At 44.7% G+C, this 22335-nt stretch overlaps 1 long non-coding RNA gene across 1 annotated transcript in view; it reads left to right on the top strand.

Moving 5' to 3' along the window:
- LOC110342162 overlaps positions 1-21203 on the top strand; it is a 44609-nt gene extending 23406 nt beyond the window's left edge. The window contains exons 4-7 of the long non-coding RNA XR_002384167.1: positions 9945-10052; positions 11482-11595; positions 20143-20258; positions 20678-21203. This is a non-coding gene — a long non-coding RNA (uncharacterized LOC110342162). The remainder of the gene's footprint in view (positions 1-9944; positions 10053-11481; positions 11596-20142; positions 20259-20677) is intronic.
- The last annotated feature ends 1132 nt before the right edge of the window (positions 21204-22335 follow it).

Below are 22335 nucleotides of genomic sequence, written 5' to 3'. Positions count from 1 at the left end.
ATTACAAAATCATCCACATTCAGTCAGGGAAAGACCCCCCCCCAGTCATCCATTTCCATGCCTGGGTTTTAGACATCTCAGAGCCACAAAGTGTCTCCATCTTTGATTTTGTCAATTTAGACTTCACACTTATTCATACATAAGCCGAGCTTCCATTTTTTTAAGCCCCAGTCTCTTGTAGCCCAGCCTTGAACTTGACTGATATATAGCTGAAGATGAACTCCAGATCTTTTGTCCCCATCTCTTGAGTGCTGGGATTACAGGCATGTACTGCCATGGCTGGCTGAGGCTGGGCTCTGAGATATGACTTTGTTAAGCTGCCTCCCAACAGTTGTCTAATGAAGTTCCTGTGTCAAAGAGCAAGCTTCCCAGTATGTCCAAACCACACTGGGAAAGCTGAGAAATTTACATGGTAGGTAGGTTCCCCAAAACTCCTCCTTGGCATCATTCTACTATGATTGATTTGTAGTGGTGAATAATTGGAGGGAAGAAGACAGACACAGAGAGAGTGAGTGTTGCAGTATGTGATAGTCTATGGATTAATGTTAGTCTTTGAAAAATTCATCTCAATTTCTTGAGTGACTCTTGATATCTATGGTGAGACATGTTCACACACTGAGTAGGAGACATTAGGCCTTCAAAATGTATCAAATTCTGGAACGAGTTCCCCACACTTCACCCTCTGCACAAGAACCCCCATTCCAAGTCACGTTGGACATCTTGATGGCGGCTTCTATTTTTTTAAACAAAGTCTCACTGTGAAGTTCAGGTTGGCCTTGGATTTATAATCCTTCCAACTTGGCCTCTAAATGCTGGGATTATAGGCAAGTGTGTTACCACACTCAGTTTGTTTGCTCTTTGAAACTTGGTGGATAATCCCCGTCTGTCTCTTTCTCTTTGTGAGTTTCCTATCTGACATCTCAGACTTGTCCTTTGAGCCTAGGACATAGTATATGGTAAAGATTATATGCAACCAATATTCTTGTTAGCCTGTAACTTCCCAGCATCCCTTGCAGTTAAGTTTAGGCAATATAATAGTTTTAACTGAGAACGAATCGATGGGAGTACTGTGTGCTCTTACTGGGACACAGTATCAGGAGTTGCTATGCTTTTATGGACTGGATTATATCCCTCAAAATATTTGGAAGCTATTTTAGAGTATGTGGATCTGGAGCAAAGAACTCGGGGTAAATGGGTTCAGAAAGGTGGGACGCTAGCTCAGTACAATTAGTACCCTTATCAGAAGGGACCTTTCTCTTTGTCAAGTGAAGATACAGTGAAGACACCATTCCCAAGACAGGAAGCTGGCCCTCTGTAGACACAGAGCCTTCCAGTACATCAATGGTGGACTTCCCTACCATCAGAACTGAGAATGGGTGCCCAATGGTTGTTGCTCTAGCTGTTGGCTGCGGTAGCCTGAGCTCCAGCTCCATGTGTCTCCGGGTCTCTTTAGTCTGGAATTCTTGGAAGGTGCTGGTTTCAGATAGTTTCCCTAGCTGCTCTCCAGCCTCTGCTAGACTGTGAGAAAGAAAGGGGCCTTTGCTGTGTAGCTGATTTCGGGGAGTCTGTTACTGCAGCTTGCCCTGCTGAATACACTTTGCAAACAAAAGGACTATCCAAGCAAGTACAGACTGAGCTGGGGGAGAAGGAATTGGGGGGGGCAGGCAAGTCCTGGGAATTAAGACAAGAAGCTTTGCTTCTTGGCTCCCTGGATGCAGCAAACAGTGACTGTTTAAACTGTGAAAACAAGAACGGAGTTGGAGCTGTTCACAAGATGGGACATAGCGAGAGGTAAGGCATTGTTTCGAGAAAAGCTCCGTTCAAATGCGTACTGCTTCCTTACAGGGGTCATGCCTTCATCTTCTGAGTCCTTTCTTCAGGGCTGCTTTTCAGGGGAGGGCTGAAAGGACCGGGCCAGGCCATGGGAGCCTTCCTGGTCACAAAGCAGGAAGTGGACTGCACAGTGGAGCCCACAGTTAGCCCTCTGCTGCCCCGTGAGGAGGTTTGGGTATCTCTCCTTGTCTTCAACTTCCTTAGGATTTCTCTCTCCTTGTCATACTCTCCTGGGCCATGCCACCCACGTGCCCAACGCTTTAGGTCAGGGGTTCTCAACCTGGGGGTCGCAACCCCTTTGGCAAACTTCTGTCTCCCAAAATATTCACATTATGACCCATAACAGTGGCAAGATTACAGTTATGAAGTAGCAGGGACGTAATGTTATGGTTGGGGGCCACTACAATGGCAAAATTACAGTTATGAAGTAGCAAGGAAGTAATGTTATAGTTAGGGGTCACTACAACATGAGGAACTGTATTAACGGGTGACAGCATTAGGAAGGGTGAGAACCACTGTCTAGACCATCAACATGAGGAACTGTATTAAAGGATCACAGCATTAGGAAGGGTGAGAACCATTGTGTAGACCATCATCATGAGGAACTGTATTAAAGGGTCACAGCATTAGGAAGGGTGAGAACCACTGTGTAGACCATCACCATGAGGAACTGTATTAAAGGATCACACCATTAGGAAGGTTGAAAACCACTGTGTAGACCATCAACATGAGGAACTGTATTAAAGGATCACAGCATTAGGAAGGGTGAGAACCACTGTGTAGACCATCAACATGAGGAACTGTATTAAAGGGTGACAGCATTAGGAAGGGTGAGAACCACTGTCTAGACCATTAACATGAGGAACTGTATTAAAGGGTCACAGCATTAGGAAGGGTGAGAACCACTGTCTAGACCATCACCATGAGGAACTGTATTAAAGGGTCACAGCATTAGGAAGGGTGAGAACCACTGTGTAGACCATCAACATGAGGAACTGTATTGAAAGGTCACAGCATTAGGAAGGGTGAAAACCACTTCTTTAGACCATTCATGAGAAAGGTTGGAATTTAAATTGGGAGTCTTCAATTTTATTTTTGTCAAGACTCATCTATAAGAATTTTCATCAATCAGAGGAAGCTTTCCAAATTCTTTTCCTCATTCAAAGCTAAGCTCAAACCTGAGCCACCCCTTGAACCCCAAGGAAAGCTTCTCTTAGTAGTAATGCCCATGGACCCTCGTAACACAAATTATAACTGATGTTCACTGAGGTCACTATTTCCCGAGCATGGTGCTCGCGCATTTTGTTTCTACGCTGTCTCATCTGACCATCCCCACTTTACACCCAGGGAAGTGACTTAGCTAGACTTGCACAGGTAGCAAGCATATGGCCTAGCTGGAAAGCAAACATTTCTGATTCCCAAGCCTTCATCCTGCTCAGCACCCTCTGTGGTTCCCAGAAGCCCAGGCCCCATCATAACCTGTCTTGAATTGTTCTGAAACAAAAGCTAAAGACAAATGAATTTCCCATTTCCTTCAAGTGTTGTATGACCTGCAAGGTCTTAGAGGGCAGGGGTGCCTGCTTCTAATTAAAATTTACTGATGGGCTGGAGAGATGGTTCAGTGTGGTTAAGAGCACTGGCTGCTCTTCCAGAGGACCAGGGTTCAATTTCCAGTACCCACATGGCAGCTCACAGCTGTCTAGAACTCCTGTTCCTGGGGACCGGACACCATCATGCAGGCAAAACACCAATGCACATAAAACAAAAAACCCTTCCCCCGTTGGACAGGACTGTACAGTTTAAACTGGTTGCCTGCATCTATACTCTCATCTAATCTTTACTCCATTCCTGACATACTTGTGTAGTTTATAGACAAGGCAATCAAAGCTCAGGGTTTCATGATACGCAAGGGCGGGGAGGGAGGTGTATCCGGTGAGCAAACCCAATTTGTTTTCTTTATCACAAGGTGCCTCTTACTTGCTAAGGGGGTCTCTGCTAATCCTGCTAATCCTTTTGCCTCTCTTCTGGCAATTTGCTATGCTAAGCCTTATTTCCACAGGTTCTAAAATAGCTCAGGTCCGTAATGGCACTCTCTGGTTTCATCTCCAGTCTTTGGTGTTGGAGCCAAGGCCCAGTGAGTTGTTGAGTGGACATTCACCAAGCAGGGTGTGAGTTAGCTTCTGGAGACCCTGGGACTGGCAGCTAGGCCTCAAAGCTGAGGACAAGGCTCAAGAAAGATGTGCTGAAGGACTTTCTACAACAGGGGAGCTAAGGCTTTCCTTAAGGGCTCACTAAGTGCTTATCTACTGTTTCCATCACCGTCTCCCTTGATACAAGTGAAAAGTTGGGCACATCATAGAAACGGGAGTCTCTAGCCTAGCACTGTGGCTTCTCCATCTAGGCCGGCAGAAGGGCCAGGGGGTTCCAAGAGAACTTCATCAAGAAGGGTAAGGCTTGGATGCCGAGGACGGAAGAACGGCATACCTGTCAGAAAGCCATTCTTGGCTGGACATCTGCTTGGATAGCAGGCTTGTAGCGCTGCCTTCACTCAACATACGGCAGCATGGGAGAGGGCTGGGCAGTGACCATTGTAGCGGGCCCCACGGGCAGCACATTTTTCCTGCCATCAAGGAGCCACCTGAGAAGGTCACGTTTCATGAGTTGTGTTACCTTATTCCACCCCCAAAGACTGGCTGAGTGAGGGGCCCTAGAAGCAAAGATCTTTGGAGATCCCCTGGAAGGGAAGATAAGTGTACACTGGAGGGGTGTGTGTGTGTGTGTGTGTGTGTGTGTGTGTGCGTGTGTGCGCGTGCGTACGTGCACACCTGTGCTCCCCATTGAATTTAAGGCTCTGCAGTGAATCAGTAGGGGCGAGACCCAGTCCCCCATTACCCTGGATCCGTCTTACCTTTTTTTAAAGGACTTCCAGCATCCCCCATCTCCTGGAGTTTCCTCCAAGGCTAGGCTGGCCTAGCAGTGAGAGAAGACTAAGGTTTGGAGTTCAACATTATGCATCAGGCCTACGGGTGAGGCCAGTGATGCTCCTGGGCACTGAGTGTTCTGAGGTGTACACTCTGAGCTATGACCCTGCACCTTCTCAGGTGGCACCTTCGAGTGAGCAAGAGCCTTCCTTAGGTCCTGGGCTGGAACTCAGACGCCCATTGCAAATTGCAACATGAGAACCTCTTGAGATTTGACGCTGAGGATGTAGGGATATGAGGCTGGCACAGCAAGCCCGCCTTACAACAGACGTTGACTCCTGCAAAGCCACGTCAAGTCCACACCCCAAGGTCGAGTGGTTTTCGGAGTGTGAGAAAGGACAGGGCATCGAAAAGGAGGTCTGGAGATCTAGTTCCAAGCCCCCCTCTACCAAAGCAACTTGGTGCCTTCCCTCCTGCAATTTAGGGACAGCATCTCCCTCGTAGAGAGACAGTGAGGACATGGGGTCTTGCCTGGAGAGCTCTGGCCTCAGATCGGCTACTACCATTCACTGCTTCTCTGACCTGATTTATTCTTCGTAAGCCAGAGGCTTCCCTGCGAACAAATAGTTAAGTAGAAATAGGGAGATTTCTCTCAACTGTGTGAACAGAGGCAATTGATTCAACTGCTTTCTTAAGGCTCCTTCCTGTTTCCTGTTTCCATGATTTTAAAACAAAGCACAACAAAACAGAAATCTCCTCGAAACTGATGCTGAGAGCCAAGTCAGCTTTCGGCACCATTTCCCCTCCAGCTCCGCCCACCAGCTAAAACTAAGCGTATACTGCCCTCTGGTGTCCACTAGTGTTACTGCACTCCTAGTGGCCTATTGATGCTTCAGATTTAGAATCAATACTTCATTCACACGTCTTCGTTCATTCACACCTCACACTTCTATTGATTGGTTCATGCTGGCCAGCAGCTGTGCTGTGCACTGTGGCGACAAAGATGCAGAAAGCCGATAGATTTCCTTTAAAGAGGCCACACTCTTGTAGGAGAAACAGATTAAAGACGAAGATAATTTTATTTTTACTTGTGTGTGTTTGTAGGTACGTTTATATGCTGAGACATCTTGAGACCCGCATAGGATGTTTGAATAGTAAAATAAGTGTAAAGGACCATTTAATCCTTTGCTGAGCAGTGCCTGGCTTGAGGGGGGCAGTGAGAGATGAGATCTTAGCAAGAACATGCTTTTGTTTGTTTTTGTGGTTTTTTGAGACAGGGTTTCTCTGTGTTAACAGTCCTGGCAATCTTGGAACTCACTCTGTAGACCAGGCTGGCCTCCAACTCAGAAATCTGCCTGCCTCTGCTTCCCCAGTGCTGGGATTAAACGTGTTTGTTTTTAAATTATGTATACAGTAGTCTATCTGCATATATGTCTGCAGGCCAGAAGAGGGCACCAGATCTCTTTACAGATGGTTGTGAGCCATCATGTGGTTGCTGGGAATTGAACTCAGGACCTCTGGAAGAGCAGCCAGTGCTCTTAACCTGAGCCATCTCTCCAGCCCAGTTGTTGCCCCTTCTCTTTTGCCTCACCTGGATTCCATTCTCTCTACCCTTAAGCTCTTTTCTCTCACAGTCTCCTATGTACCCCCTCACACATACCATGGGGGGGGGGGTTAAAATCTGTACTCCACATATGAGACAAAACAAAATACTTGATTTTCTACGTCTGGCTTGTTTCATTTAATGTAATGTTCTTCAGTTGCTATCCATTCTCCCATGATATGATTTCATTCTTATTCATGCCTGAATAAAATTGTTCTATGTTGCCAGGTGGTGGTGGTGCACACCTTTAGTCCCATCACTCGGGAGGCACAGGCAGGAGGATCTCTGAGTTCGAGGCCAGCCTGGTCTACAGAGTGAGTTCCAGGACAGCCAGAACCGTTGCACAGAGAAACCTGTCTCAGAAAAAAAAATTCTATTATATATATGTACTGTGCTTTCTTTTTGCGTTTGTATGTTGATTGGAATTTAGACTATTCTGTCTTCCGGCTATTGTGAATGACGTGGCTGCTCAAGTGTTTCAAGGATAATCACTGAGAGCCCTTTGGGCACATCCCCAGGAGAGGGCTGGATCATTTAATAGTCGTATTGTCAGTGCATTGAGGAACCTCTATAGTTACACCAGCTCACCCCATATAAATGTTCTACTCTCCTCATATGCTTGCTAGCATTACAAATTGCTTTTATTTTAGATGTATGAATGTTTACCTTCCTGTATGAAAGTGCACTCTGTCTATGCCTCTTACCTATGGAGGCTAGAGGAGGGTGATAGATCCCTGAAACTGGACTTCTACATGGCTGTGAGTTGCCAAGTTGATATCTGGTCTTCTGCAAGAACAGTAAGTGTTCACTGAGCCATCTCTCTGGCCCCAGCATTTGTTTTCTGACAGCCACTCTGAGTTGAGAGGGAGTCCCAAAGCAATTTTAACTTGTACTTTCTTTATGGCTAAGGATGTTGAATGTTTGTTAAAATATTTATTGGTAATTTCTAGTTCTCTTTTTGAGAACTGACTATTCAGTTCATTATCACACACATTAATTGTGGGAAATTGGGGCTTTTGGTGTTTAATTTTTGCATTTCTTTGTATGTTCTAGATAGTGATCCCCTGTCTGATGTACAGTTGGCAAAGATGTTCTCCTAGCTTGTAGATTCTTTTCAGACTCTGGAGATTGATTTTATGCAACCCAATTTGTCAGTTGTCAGTATTACATCCTGTGCTATTGGTGCCTTCGTCTTGAGGCGTTTTATCTTGCATTCCCATAGCAGAAAGCTTCGGATCTTACATTAAGGCCTTTGATCCACTCTGAACTGATGTTTGTATTAGGGTAAAAGAGACGGATGTAGTTTCATTCTTCGACATGTTCTTATCTAGTTTCTCCCTCACAATTTGCTGAAGAAGTGGGCATTTTTTTCTTATGTATGTGTTTGACACCCTTGTCAAAGATATGGTAGCTATAGGTACTTGGGTTTGTTTCTGGGTCAGTCCTCTATTCCAATCCTTTGGTCTATATGTCTTGTGTGTATGTGTGTGTGTGTGTGTGTGTGTGTGTGTGTATGTGTGTGTATGCGTGTGCGCACGCGCGCCACTGGTGGTGGTTTCTGGATGAATGAATTTGAGTTCTTCAGGTGATTGGACACACACACACACACACACATCCATATACAAAGAAGCACATTTAGGTGAATACAGGATGTTTGGTATGTTGGGGGTATAATGTGGGTTCAGGGTACCAGAAGGAAATGAAGGTGAGGAGGCATTCAGGCAGAGATAGTCTTGTGTGTCATGTGAAAAGCTTGGACCTGATCCCTGGATGAGCAGGGATTATTGATGGCTTTGAGTAGTCTGAATGTCTGTAAGTTTGTTTTGGTGGTTTTGTAAGGGATGAAAGGCTGGGAAGCTCTCGGTCTGGTTGCTAGGTTTAGAAACAAAACAAAAGGAAAAAAGAGTAATAAACAAAATGAAACACAGATGGTCCAGTTAAATTTGAACTTCGTATAGAGAACATTTTTAAGTGTGTGACCCAAATGTAGTACAAGATAGACAGAAAGAGATTCTATTTATCTAAGATTCAAATTCAGCTAGATGGCTTATAGTCTGTCTGTCTTCCACTGGTGATTTAGAACCATCACAGGGATGGCGACGGTTACTGGCTTGGGCTGCGATGGGGACGGAGTTTGATAGAAGTGGCAACAAACTTGGGATGATAAGGATGTACGAACACGAAAGAGAGGGAGGTGTGAACATGAGTGTGTCCAGTTTGGTTATTTAGCCACACCCTAAGCCTACCCGCCACACTCCCTGTGGTCAGGTGTCCTTCTAAAGCACGCCCAGTACTGTGGCAGCCGGGAACACAGCCATCTCTGCACAGCCCTGGCATTCCCAGTTCAGTCCCGCCTCCTCCATTTGTCATCACGAACCTCATCCCTTGCTTGACTCAGGTCATCTGCTAGGGGCTGGTGCCTAGGAAGAAACTAGGGTCTCTCTGCATTTCTGTTGCTTGCCTTTCTGCACTAGTGTGCAATACAACCAGGGGGTGCCCAGACTAAGTCTCACGGCAGAGCAGGATAGATTCCTTCCACCAGGGAGGGAAATTCTGGTTCATTAGTATTCTCCAATTTCCTTTGAGGCTATTTTTTACCTAAAGAAAGCTCAGAGCAAAATAGCATTCTGATTTCGTCAGGCTTCTTGTGGCCCCAAAGTGCCTCTGATTGGTCATGGAACGAAGGTGACTTGGGGCTGGTCTCTAGATCAGTGGAAATGCTTTACATTGGAATCAGAGATCCCGCTCCTGCAATTGGCCACGCATCAAGAGTGCTGTCGATGCTCATAGCCCTTATGGTTGTGGGTCACACGTTTGCTTGGGAGCCTGCTGGTGAAGAGCCCAAAATAACATCCAATGAATCAGCCGTTCCCTGGGTTCTCCTCGCTTGGCAAGACGTGGGAAGATGCTCCAGGATAAGCAACCTACTCAGGGCCTTCAGAATCACTAGCCTTCTTCTGTATCTCACAGAGCCTACCTTACAAATAAAGCTCCTTTTGTGTACACTTCCACCCAGAAAACTGATGTGGGTATGAGATCTCACAACATGGTTCCTCGTGATGGATACACGGTCAGGGCAAGCATCTAGACTGGCCATCTCAGCAGGTGACTGTCCCATTCTCCATTATACCGCCCTCCCTTCTGGAGTCACAAGAATCACAAAGAACCGTCTATCTCCTCCACAGAGCAGATTGGGAGTATGCAACAGGAGGCAATGTTCAGGACTCAAAGAAGGGGAGGTGAGAGAAAACCAGGCCTCAGGTGACTCTGTGCGCTGGCAATCAAGGCAGCAGTGTTAGGATCAGATCTTGGACACTAACAAGCCAGGTGTAGCAATCCGTCTTCAATAGGCCAACTAAACAAATAAGCAATAGTGAAAATTCACAGGAGAAAAGGGTTTTGAATATTCATTTTCAACTCTGAGCAATAACAGCTCACAAAGTATCTGTCCAAGCTAAAGAAAGTCAAATGCATAGTGTTTTTTTAAAAACCCTTCTAATACTTTTCAGATTGTAAGATTTGAGCCTCTATAAGGATCATTTTGCTGGCTCTGATCTCACGTTCCCATCTCTCTCCCTTGTCCACAGGGTCTCTTCTAGTTGTCTACTTGAAAAATGAATCAGGGATCACTTCATCTTTTCTGGGATTACCTCAGTTCCTGGAGCAGCTCCACAGCCTACAAATTTTCCAGAATTGTGAGCCTCTGGGGGTTTAGTGAATCAGGGGTGGGCGGCACTGTAGTCATGACCCTTGAGTTGTGCAATACCCTCGCTTCATTCTAGCAACTAATGAACGATGTTTGTCCAACCTCCTGGCTGAGGGGCTTGCGTTCTTCCTGTGTCTTCGAGCCACTGGCCTGCTCTGCTCCCCCCTGAGAAGCCGAGCTTTATAGCCCTATTTCCTGGTCAACTCCAACATACACATTGTGCACATACACACTGTTGGCTCAAAGTGAGGCGCCTGGACCAACTTCTTCCCAGCTAAGGGATCTATCTGCCTGCTGTGTACTAGCTCCATAAAACCCCGATCCCACAGTTCCCACAAGGCATTTGCCTATCTACTGTGTCTCTAACCTAATCATCTTCCAGGGACCTCCTTAAGCAGACGGAACTCCTGCAGTGGTGGGAATTTATCTTGTTCTCAGTGTATGGTGTGGATCCAACTCTGCACTCTCCAGATGGCTATCCAGTTGTCCCAGCACTGTTGATTGAGTGCAGACATGAGAACCAGTTCAGCACAATGAGAGGCTTGGACAGCGAGAAGCGCACAGGGACTGGGAAAGCGTGTGGGAACAGCAGGTGCACCAATTCCCATCCCCGCCATGCTCGCTCTAGCTGCGAGTGATTAGGGGTGAAGTGGCTGCACCAAGTCATATTTATCTTTCTGTTGGCCTTCTGAGCATTTATATGTGCATTTTATTGAGTTAAATGTTCGATGTCGTGGACTTACTAGCAAAGCCTGTGTAAAAGGGCCCAGTCTTCCCTGGTGGGGCTCAGAGCAGCCCAGGCTAGCTTACAATGTTGAGGAAAAATTCTGCAAAGGGCCGGGCAGTAAATGCTTTTGTCTGCGGGTATCTGTGGCAACTTCTCAACTCTCATATTGTAGTAAAACACAGTTAATAGGTAACATGGAAAAATAGCATTGTTGTGCTCCAGTCCGACTTATTTTCAAAATCAGATGGTATGTTGGATTTGGATCATGGTTTGCAAATCCCTGTGAGCCAATAGAACGGAATTCTACAGGATTTGTCCAGAGGCAAAATACACACTTGTCATACTGTATAGTATAGTACTAAACATATTCACCAAGAGTCCTTGTGGCTAGGCAGGTGGGCAAGGCTTCTGGCTAAGGTCCCTCCGTCTACTCTCATAAAGCAGGCTGTTTTGTCGTTCTGAGTTTCCCAGACTGTCCCTGAATTTAGTCTACATCTCATCTAGGCCCATTATACAGAGGTGTGTTCACTCCCATCAATCCCCTACCACCGACACCAGACGATACTGCAATTCAACGAGTTCACAGAATGCTCAGAAAAGATGGGTTTGTGGTGGTATGATGTTTTAAGTAAGAGAGAAACTGGGACATATACGCATTTACTTAATCTCAACCTGATTTATGCCTACATAGAGTGAGAAATTGCTGGTACAAAGTATTCTGAATTATGCCTGACGCAAGCAAATGTGTTCTGGAATCAACGTGAGATGTCACTCTGCCGCTCCTTGAGCCGGTGGCAGTTCTCAGGTAGGTTTTGTGATAATATCACTTCCCATGACTGAGCATAATGCCTATATTTAAAGAGAGCAGTGTGTGCCGGGCATGGTGGTGGCACACACCTTTGATCCCAGCACTTGGGAGGCAGAGGCAGGCGGATCTCTGTGAGTGAGGCCAGCCTGGTCTGCAGAGTGTGTTCCAGGACAGTCAGAACTACATGGAGGAAATCCTGTCTCAAAAACGGAGAGGGGGATAGAGGGGGAGAAAGAGGGAGAGGGAGGTGTAAGGGGTAGAAAGGGGGAGGAGGGATGGGTGCATATAAACTTGTATCTTCTGGGAACATTGGGAATACTCAAGGGACATCCCCCCGCCCCTGGGATCATTCAGTAGTTCCTTAAGTATCTGTCTTTAGAACATAAACCGAGTAGGTCATGACCCACTGTGAAATGGCAGGGATAGATACTGCTTCAGATAGAGGTTTGGGACTTGGTACACATACTTGGCAACCGCAGGCAAGAGAATGAGCTAGGTTAATGGAGAGTGCAGTGTAAACCCCAGCACACGGCACCAGTTTGTGGTGGAGCCAAGAAGCAAAGGGAGCCTGCCACAGCACCCCCAGCTAGTGAGGCTGGAGGAAAACTAGGGAAAGTGTTTTCCAAATTAGGTCACATTCATGGGTCCTGCGGATTAAGACTTGAACATATGCATTTGGAAGACTCTAATGCAACTCACAGCTACCGTCCACCTCTGTTCTTGTACTCCTCCAGCCACACGGCTTAGGGACCGTTCTGTTTCTTCCAAGTTCTCATTTGTGGTTCCTCCTGTCCACTCCCGCTCCTCCAGCTGGTCCAATCACTTTTATTCTCTATAGAAGATCATTAACTGTAGGCAGCAAGATTACCTCCCAACCGCGGTTGGCGCTTTCAAAATAACTGACAAAGGAAAATGCTATTTGATTTGGCATGGTGTTTTGTGGAATACAGGGCTGAAATCTCCACTGCCTTTAGATAGTTTCAATTTAATTTTGGAAAAAGGCTTTGTTTTTGTTGGCTGTTTGAGCTACAGTGGAAGAGAAATGATGCCAAAATAAGAAAAGAACTCGTTTTAAATGCTTTTAACTGAGAAAGTCATCCTCTGCTGCCACCTACTGGCCATAGCTGTATCCTGCATGTGATCCTTGTTCTTCAAAACCAGAGTCACTGTTACAGGCATTATTAGCTATAGCTCATTGTCAGTAAAGTGGTGTGTGTGTTTGGGGGGGTCGTTTTGGATATTTATACTCTGTAGAACTCTTCCTAGGGGGTACAGAGAATATGGGACATTAGTAATCTTCTTTGTCTAAGTTGGAGGAGAGACACCCCTCAATGTGAGGGTGAGGACATGGGACTCGCAAGGCCTCCGTCACCTCCACATTTGAGCAAGACACTGTGTTCATTCATCCCAACACACAGACATTTCATTCTTTCATGAAATAATGTTTTCATTAATCTTTTCCTGAGCATGACAAGCAATACAGGCTTGCTGGGAAACCTCTAGAAACCCAGAGAAACAGCAACGTTAACTAAAATCATTGAGGTTGGCAGCAAAGACTGACTGGGGGGCTCCCAGCAACACTCCCAAAGTCACCGTGGGTGCGCATATCATTTAGGGCAAAATTCTGCTTTCTGTATAAAGGCAATGGGCATCATCAAGACAAACCTTCCAGTTTCCCTCTTAATGGCCACCAAACGTCCCTCCATGCACATTCTGAAGTCGTCGTGATCGAAACTTCTGTCAACAGTTTAGCATGCCATTTCCTGGTATCAGTATTCACATGTACTAATTGAGCAACACAGCACGCCTCACAATGAGGTTTCCATACATGCATGCTTAAATCACATGTAACCTAATCACCCTTTCATTTTCCCTTCGTCCCCCTCTTTGGTGTCCCCTCCCCTCAAGTAGTCCCCATTCTACTTTTTTGAGTTCTTTACCTCTAGTTTGCACATAGTAGAAAGATGTGACCTTTTTTGTGAGACTGGCGTATTTGGTTTAACATGACCATCTCCAGTTCATCCAACTTTCCCATGAATACCCTGGTTTTGGTTTTCTCTGTGGCTGAATAAAGTTCCATTGGGCATACATAGCTCATTTTCTTTATCCATTCGTCTGTTGATGGCCCATCTAGGCTGGATTCATTTTCAAGCTATTGTGAATAGTGTACCAACAAGCATGGTTGTCCATAGCCCTGAGTACATCTACTTAGAGTCCTTCAGTATAGGCCAGAGTGGTATAGCTGGGCCATATGGTCATTGTATTTCCAGCTTTTTGAAGAAGCTCCAATCAATTTCTATAATTGCTGTACCAGTTTACATTCTTAGCAGCACTGAATACTCACCAGCATTTTTCTTCCTAAAAGCCCCTCTGACTGGGTTAGATGGAATCTCCAACATAGTTTTCTGTTTGTTTGTTTTTGTGGTGTTTTGAGACAGGGTTTCTCTGTATAGCCTTGGCTATCCTGGAAACTCACTCTGTAGAGCAGGCTGGCCTTGAACTCACAAAAATTCACCTGCCTCTGCCTCCCAAGTGCTGGGAATATAGGTGTGTGCCACCACCACCTGGCTGTTTTTTTAATAGTAGAGCAAATGTGGATTTATTAAGGAGAAGTGAGAAAAGTACAGGGAGGGCAGGGACTCTTTAATGTTCCTTGCACTGATGGCTAAAAATACCGAACATTTTCATATGCTTACTGACTAATTGTACCTCCTTTGAGAACTGTCTGCTCAATTAACTTGCACATTAAGAGGTTGGATTATTTGTTCTTTGAAAACCATTTTATTTATTGCTTCATAATATTTTTTGGTTTTTTTTTCTTTTTTCTTTTTGAGACAAGGTCTCTCAACATTGCTCTGGCTGACCTGGAACTCCCTATGTAGACCAGGCTAGCCTCAAACCCACTGGGAGTCACCTGCCTCTGCCTTCTGAGTGCTGGGATTAAAGGAGTTGCACCACCACCAACTGGCTCAATATTTGTTCTTTTGATGCTTATTTTTTGAGTGTTTTATCTATTTTAGAAAGGTACTAATTTATTTGTCAGAGGAATACATGGCAAATATTCAGTCATTCTGTGGCTGTTTCTTCAGTTTGCTTTGCTGCACGTCCACTATTTTTGTGCGTATATGTTATTTTAAAATTTGATTTTTGAAAATTGGGAGCATTTACATAACTATACATAGCCTGCCTGGCTTTTATACTTAATGTTACATCTTACCAGTTTTTTTATGACACAATTCTTCAAAAATATTACCTGATGAGGGGTGAGAGCTATATTTATCTATAGATACAAGGATAAATATTGGCAATACAGGAATTATGCTGGCTTAGTAAAGTGACAGAGGTTTTCCTCCAATATACATGAGTTTACTAGCCTTGGGGTAGGTGGCTAGGTTTTTCAGTACAGGCATGTTTTCTCTTGTTGAGTGGGCTTTAAGTCCAGTTATAGAGCTGTTGGTTACTGCCAAGATACTCATGCCACTAATGTACTTACTCTTAGGACTCTTGTGCCATGATGGTTGTTTTAGTTCATAGGTGTCATATCTGAGTAGGACTTTTAGTAGCTTCCCTACTTTGGAAGCTTACACAGCACCTTTTGGAACCATGAAACTAATCCTCAGGTCGGAGGCTTTCAGGTCAAATCTAGCTCTGATCATTTGGGTCTTGTGTCCAAAGTACATGGTGCCTTCAGCAATAGGGAGTTAACCTTCAACTTCTGGAAGGCAACCATGGTCAACAGCAACTATACTGTTTTGGAAGTTTCTTGGACTTCTTGATCAACAACTTAAAAGGGTTTTCATGCTTGGAATTGGGTTTTCTTTGTAACTAATGTAGTCAATTACTGAAAGCCACAACTGATCAAAATGTAGAAAACAAGTGATGGTACCTAGCCCCAACTGATACATGTACCACACAACTTCTGCCTCTAAGGCCCAGGGAACATCTCAAAAGAGATGGCAGAAAGTATATTATAAGACCCAGAGGAACAGGAAGTGAGATTGAGTCTCCTACAAATTTCAGGGAAGCTACACCTGTAAAGTCTTACCAATGTGGCTTTCTAAACAAGACTTGAGCAAAGTCAACAGCAATATACCTGATAACATGGAAGGGGGAGATATCATGGAGCCTGAACTCTAGACCAAGAACTATAGGCAACTAAGGAATGCTGAGAATAGAAGAAACAGTCATCCCAAGGCATCCCATTGGTTATCCAATACCAAGTGCTTAGCCCAGAAATCATATACATATAATTAATGTTATATAGACTGAGCAGGTGTATTTATATATGTAAATATGTGTATATGTATATCAAGAAGGAAAAGAGGTCATAAATTTGAGAGACAGCCAGGATGAGGGTAATATGGTAGGGTTAAAGTGTGAAAAGAGAAGGGGGAAGTTATGTGATTATATTGTAATTACAAAAAATAAAAATTAAAAATATTAGTTATTGGGGGATGATGAGATGGTTCAAAAGGTGAGGTGCTTACCACCATACCTGAGTTTAGTCACCAGAACCCACATGGTGGAAGGAGAGTACCCAACATCTACAAGTGACCTTCTCACCTACACACACACACACACTAAATATTGAAAAACATTAAAAGCATGTGTGGGGTTGAGAGTCTATCTCAGTGGTAGCATATGCCTAGCATGCTCGAGACCTTGTGTTCTAGCACTGTAAGAAAAATTACTTGGAAAAATCTCCATACTAACTTCCATAATATCCTATCCATAAAATTCTAGGTATTTAAAAATAGCCTGTCGATTGGATTCACTATGTAAATGCTTTCTAGTTTTTGACCTGAATATATGATTCTGGGTTAAATATTCACAGATGTATTTATGCTTGTTTTCCTGGCCTGTACCAATACTGCAATAATCCATGATAGAGATTATGGAATGCCAGGCATTGGAGAAGACGATGGGGATAGCTAGTGAGAAAGAAAAAAAACAGAATCTTGTTACCCACAGAAGTTCTGGTCTGGTGACAGTGTGGCTTTGATCAAATGGTGAATGTATAATTACAGACTGAAGAGGAGACCAGTCCTGACTGGGTGGTGGCCAAGGAAAGCTCCTCAAAGAATATGAGTTACCGTTGAGACTCAAGGTAGTTGTTGCTAAAGTAAGAAGGGCCAGAGTATTCCAGAGGGAAGTACAGTCAGTGCAATCCAAGAGGATTATGGGTAGCAATGCACAAGAGAAGACTTGCACCTGAAACCTTCAGGTCAGCAGGAACTTGTGGGTCCCTGTAAGCAACTGGACGGTTGCAAACAGAGGGGTAATGTGATCAGACTTGCCTTCTGAGGATCAGTGTAATTTTATTGAAGCTCTAATTTGGGGGAAAATTCATGACATACAATGTGCTGCCTTAGCCATTTTAATGTACACAGTTCAACAGTCTTAAGTGTAAACACATTGTGGTCCAAAAATTTTCCATCTTGCAACAGTGAAGTTCCATACCCACTGAAGAATTATTTCCCCTGTCCCCAGTCCCTGGGAGCCTCCATTTGACTCTCTCTATGACTTTACTACTCTAGGTGCCTCCTTAGTGGAATCATTTAATATTTATCTTTTTGTCATCAAAGTTCATCTGTATAATATCAGTAGAGCCTTCCTTTTAGAGACTAAATATTCCATTATTTGTACACACAACATACTATTTATTTCTCCCTTTACGGATGGATAATACAGTTGCTTCTGCCTTCTGTCTATTGTCAATAATATTATGAACACAAATGAGCAAATATGTCTTCGAGAACTTTATGTAAATTATTTTAGATATATATCCAGAAGTATGTTTGCTGGATTATATGGTAGTTCCATTTTTAATTTTTTGAGAATCCTTGTTAAGAAAAGTAAATTCAAGGGCCAGTGAGATGGTTTAGCAAGTAAAAATGCTTGCCACCAATTCTAACAACCTGAGTTCGATGCCTGGGACCTACATGGTGGAAGGCGAGAACCAACTCCTATGAAACGTCCTTTAACTTTATATTTGTGTCATGGTATATATATGTGTGTGTGTGTCTCTCTCTCTCACACACACCCAAATAAAATTTGTGAAATAAAAAAATTAAAAAGCAAATTCAGGGCTGGTGAGATGACTCAGTGGTTAAGAACACCCTGCTCTTCTATGATCTGGGTTTGATTCCCAGCACCCACATGGCAGCTCAGAGCTGTCTGTAACTCCAGTTCCAGGGGGTGTGATGCCACCTTCTGGCCTCTGTTGGCACCAGGCATACATGTGGTATATTACATGCTTAACAAACCTAAATTCAACACGATTTGTTGCCTGCAAATCAAAAGAAATGATAGTATTGCATGGCTGTTAAAAACTATCGTAAGCAGGGTAGTAGCCCATGTCCTTAGTCCCAGCACTTGGGAGGTAGAGGTAGGTGAATCTTGGAGTTCAAGGCCAGCCTGGTCTACAGAACGAGTTCCAGGATAGCCAGGGCTACACAAAGAAACAGTCTCTAAAAACCAAACCAAACCAAAAACTTAACTTCTTGAACTATATTAATGTACTCCACTAATCCCCCAGCTGCTCACATACAAACACGTAAGTTTCTCCAAAGTTAGCAGAACTCAGAATGAATAATTGTATACACATTTTAGGAACAAGTATTGCACACAGACTTTTTGTCGTCATGTATTTTCAGGAATAATTTTTGTTAACCAAATACTATTCAGCACTTGTCCTTTGCAAGGCTCTGTGGGAAAACTCTTGACATTCTCAATTTGGTTCCCTCTTTCTTGGGGCTTCAGGCCTGAGGGGCAGCGACACTTGGTCAGGTGGCGTTCTAAAAGTGGCCCAGAGGGCAAGTTCAAGGAAGGCAGGAGGTACGGTGCAAGGCAGCGTTTCTAGAGGAGATGATAGCAGGTTTGCTTGGGCCCGAACAGGAATTGCATACCAGATTTCTCCTGCATATCAGATATTTACATTATGATTCATAACAGTAGCAAAATCACAGTTATGAAATAGCGACAAAATAATGTTATGGTTGGGGGGGGTCACCACAACATGAGGCACCGTTACAGCATGAGGACGGCTAAGCTAGAGGAGGCAAGGGACTGACTGATAGGACTGGGCAGTGATGTAGGTTCATTTACGTGAGGGGAGCGCATAAGGACGTTGGGAGATGCAGGCCCAGAAGGGGGCAGAGAAGGCTCAGGCAGGGCTCTGAAGCCCAGGTTGAAGTAGGGCTTCTGTGGTGAGTGGGATTGAGAGGGCACTGCCGCAGGACGTTAGCGAAATGCAGCGATGTCTGAGATACACTGAAAGAATGAGGTAGGGTGGACGTCTCTAGCTGTGCGCCTCAGATCTGTGACAGCAGCTTGAATTCTGTGGGGCCCAGAGAGTGGGCAAAGAGGGCCCAGGTGCGGGAAATTTTGAATGTCTTAAACTTGGCTCCATTTCTTAGGGTGCCTCTTCATACATTTAAGTCCATCCCCCAACTCTCTTTCCTCTTTCCCCTTCCTCCCACCCCTCATCTCCCTCTTTCCCCCTTTCTTCCTTCCATCCCCCTTTCCTTTCTCCCATCTATCCTCCCTCAACTCTCTTCTTCTGCATTTTTGTCTGTTTTTCCGCTATCTTATCTTTCCTTTTTAAAAAAGTCTTATCTGCCGTCTGATCCATTTCAGTTTCTTTCAGAACCTTACAGAGTGGCCTGTAGTTAGTGCTTGATAAGTACTTGCTGAATTCTAATTGGTACGTGACTACAACTGGGGCTCAGGGGCCTGGAGTAGGCAAAGGCTGAGGCTTTGAGACAGAGGAAGCTATCTGGAGAAGCTGGTTAAAGTCTAAGCTGAGTATCGGCTACCAGCAGGATATTCAGCTGATGCTATGTGCTGGGGATGAGGCTAAAAGGAATTTAAAGGGGCCTCTCTGGTTTAGATGTTGAATGTTTCCTGAAAGTCCACGTGGAAAGAGTGTGGATCTTCAGGGTGATGATACTAGGAAGGTGTTGTGAAACTGTCTTCCAGGCGTGACCTGGCCATTGCCATCTTGGGATCAGAGCAGCTGAGATTGAGAGCCTCATGAGATACTCTATTATCATTTCTGAATAGGAAGTTTGAGGGGAAGGGAACGAGGCCTTCCCCTGAGATTCCAGACACATGCTTCCTCTCGTCCGTCCCTGCTTACACGTCATCTTGTCCCAGCAGCACATGGTTTAGGGAAGTGTAGAGTGTGTATAGGTGGTGGAAGGCTGCCTGGGGTAGACACTCCAGAGATGCAGCTCTTCTGAGTCATCACTTGTGCTGGGTGGGGCTTTGTGGTGATGCAGCTGTTGGTGAGTCACCCATGCCCCTGTAAGGAACTGGAACAAATGCACTCATCCACCAAACTAGACTTGGCGAGAATCAGTTCTTTGCTCTATTGCTGTCCTGCCTATCTTGGGGTAAACCGACTCTCCAGAAAAAGTAACACAACAGAGGCTACTGAAACTTTTAAGAGGTAGGGCTTAGTGGGGAGATCCTTCGATAAGTGGGGAGCATGAACTTCAAAGGACTTGCGGGACTCCATTCCTTTTTTCTGTCCTGGCTTAGAGACTTTGTTCACCACGAACTTCCCATGACTACCATCTGGCAACCCCCCCACCCCCAGGAAGCCAAAGAAATGAGGCCACTTGATTATGGACCAAACCTCCCAAATCAAGAGCTAAGTAAGTCCCCTCTCCTTTAATTATTTCAGGTATCTTATTATAACAAGGGGAGCACACACCTATATTTATTCATTTTCATTTCAGTGGGGGAGATAACAATTGTTCCTAACAGCCCAATTCAGACTCTGGGGTCACATTCTACTCAGTCATTAGCAGAGTAAGTTATGTCTCTTTGAGCCTTTCCTCAACTGGAAATGGGGATAAGTAGTAGTTTATAAGACCACTGTCAGGGCTAAAGGTGATGAGAAATAAAACAGTATAGCACCATGATAGCTCTTGTGAAAGAAAGGAGCAGGGGAAGGATAGGGAGGGAGGGAGGGAGAAAGGGAGGTGTCACTCTATCACTCTTTGGACAAGAGACACCCATAGCTTCTTGTTGCAAACAAAATCAAATGGAACTCCTGTCCTTGACTTTCCAGGCTGTCTGCGATCTAGTCCCCAGCTATCTCTTGTCCAGCACAACCTCCCCGTCTGTCACTGCGCTCTGCCTGGCTGTTCTCGGAACACAGCAAGCTGTTTTTCTGCCTTAGGACCTTTCTTCCCTTCTTTTGTTGAGATGTAATCTTGGCTGGAGCCTGAATGTTTGGATTCTGTGGTATGTATTGTGTCACCGCCATTCAAATACAGATAAGGTATCTTTTAGCTTCCAGGGAATTTGGAAGATTACCGACACATCCTTGAAGGCACCGTCCCTGAGCGGGTCCTCTTGCTGTTGTACTGTCTGTTGCTCGAGCTACTGTGTTCTCTCCATGGTGCTTGCGATGATCTGCAGTTGCTCTGTGAACTATGTGCGTGTTGTCTCCACCCCCAGCTGCTCCACCCTCCCATGGAAAGCATGTGTCTTGTTTACTTCTATGAGTCTAGCACCCTGAATAGCAACAGTACATATAGGTACATATAGGAGGCACCCAAGAAAAGTTATCAAAAATGAATTATCAAAATGAAGATGCAAGAGGAAGTATCATGGTTGATGGGCCCGGGGTGGGGGGAGTCTAGCAAGGGTGGGCGGAGAAAACTTTAAAGGCACAGATGGAAGAGTTGGCCTTAGCGTGGAAGGACGCCACTTACTTCTGAGATAGGTAAGAACGAGAGGGTGAAGACAAGAGATACTGTCATGTGCGGGGCAACTACTTGAGAGGGCTGCTTCTGCCAGATGGCTTTGACATGTCACAAAGGGTATGGTTACCTCCTGGGAGCTGAAGGGCAGAAGAGGGGTCTGAGCTTGGAAGTCAATTGTATATTAGAATAATTAGGTTGTCATTTATTGAGCACTTGTTTACAAGGGGCTGTTCTAAGCCTTTAAAATATATTAACTGAATGTGTCATCACCATGAGTTGATGAGAAGGAGGACTATTATTGCTTCTATTCTAAGGTTGGGATCACGGCAATTTGGATATATTTTGAGTGTATCAAGCCAAAGTTCATGTATTATAAGCTTGGTCCCTGGTGTTAAGATGGCAGGAATCTTGAAGAGGTGGCACTGAGTCATTCCTGGGGATGCTGCCTTTGAAGGGGTTTAATGTAGTTCTCAGAAGATGTAGGTTTACTCTAAGTGGGTTGCTGCTAAAAGAGAAGAGCTGCCCCCTAAAACTCTTGCTTCCTGTGTGCCCTTTTCCTATTGCAGTGTGCCTTACATGATGTAATCCACTATGATGTGATGTAGCCAGAAGTCCCTCACTATAGCTGAGCAGATTCCAACACCATGCATGACACATCCAAACACTGAGCTGTAGGAACTTCTGTAGATAAGAGCCCAGCCTCGGGTAGTTGGTTATAGCAATATAAAATGAACTAAATATATATCAATTTTGACTTGCTAATTATATAGCAGTGGAGCTGTGGAAAATGTGGAACCAAGGTGGCAGGGGTGGGGTGGGGAGAAGAGACAGAGATCAATTAACTTTTGCCTAAGGAAACGCACCATACACAGCAGATCTGGGATTTGAACTCATGTTGGAGTCTACATGGAAAGGCAATAATATTTCCTATCTCTTTAGTTCTTAGTGGAACATGTAAGAGATGAGCTAGATGTGGATAGGAAGCTCATGGAACCACTTGTGATGGACACAGGGGTAG

Source organism: Mesocricetus auratus, unplaced genomic scaffold (assembly GCF_017639785.1).
Source record: "Mesocricetus auratus isolate SY011 unplaced genomic scaffold, BCM_Maur_2.0 Super-Scaffold_100003, whole genome shotgun sequence".
Lineage (NCBI taxonomy): Eukaryota > Metazoa > Chordata > Mammalia > Rodentia > Cricetidae > Mesocricetus > Mesocricetus auratus.
Note: the sequence above shows the minus strand (reverse complement) of the source record. Positions and strands in the feature narration are given on the sequence as shown.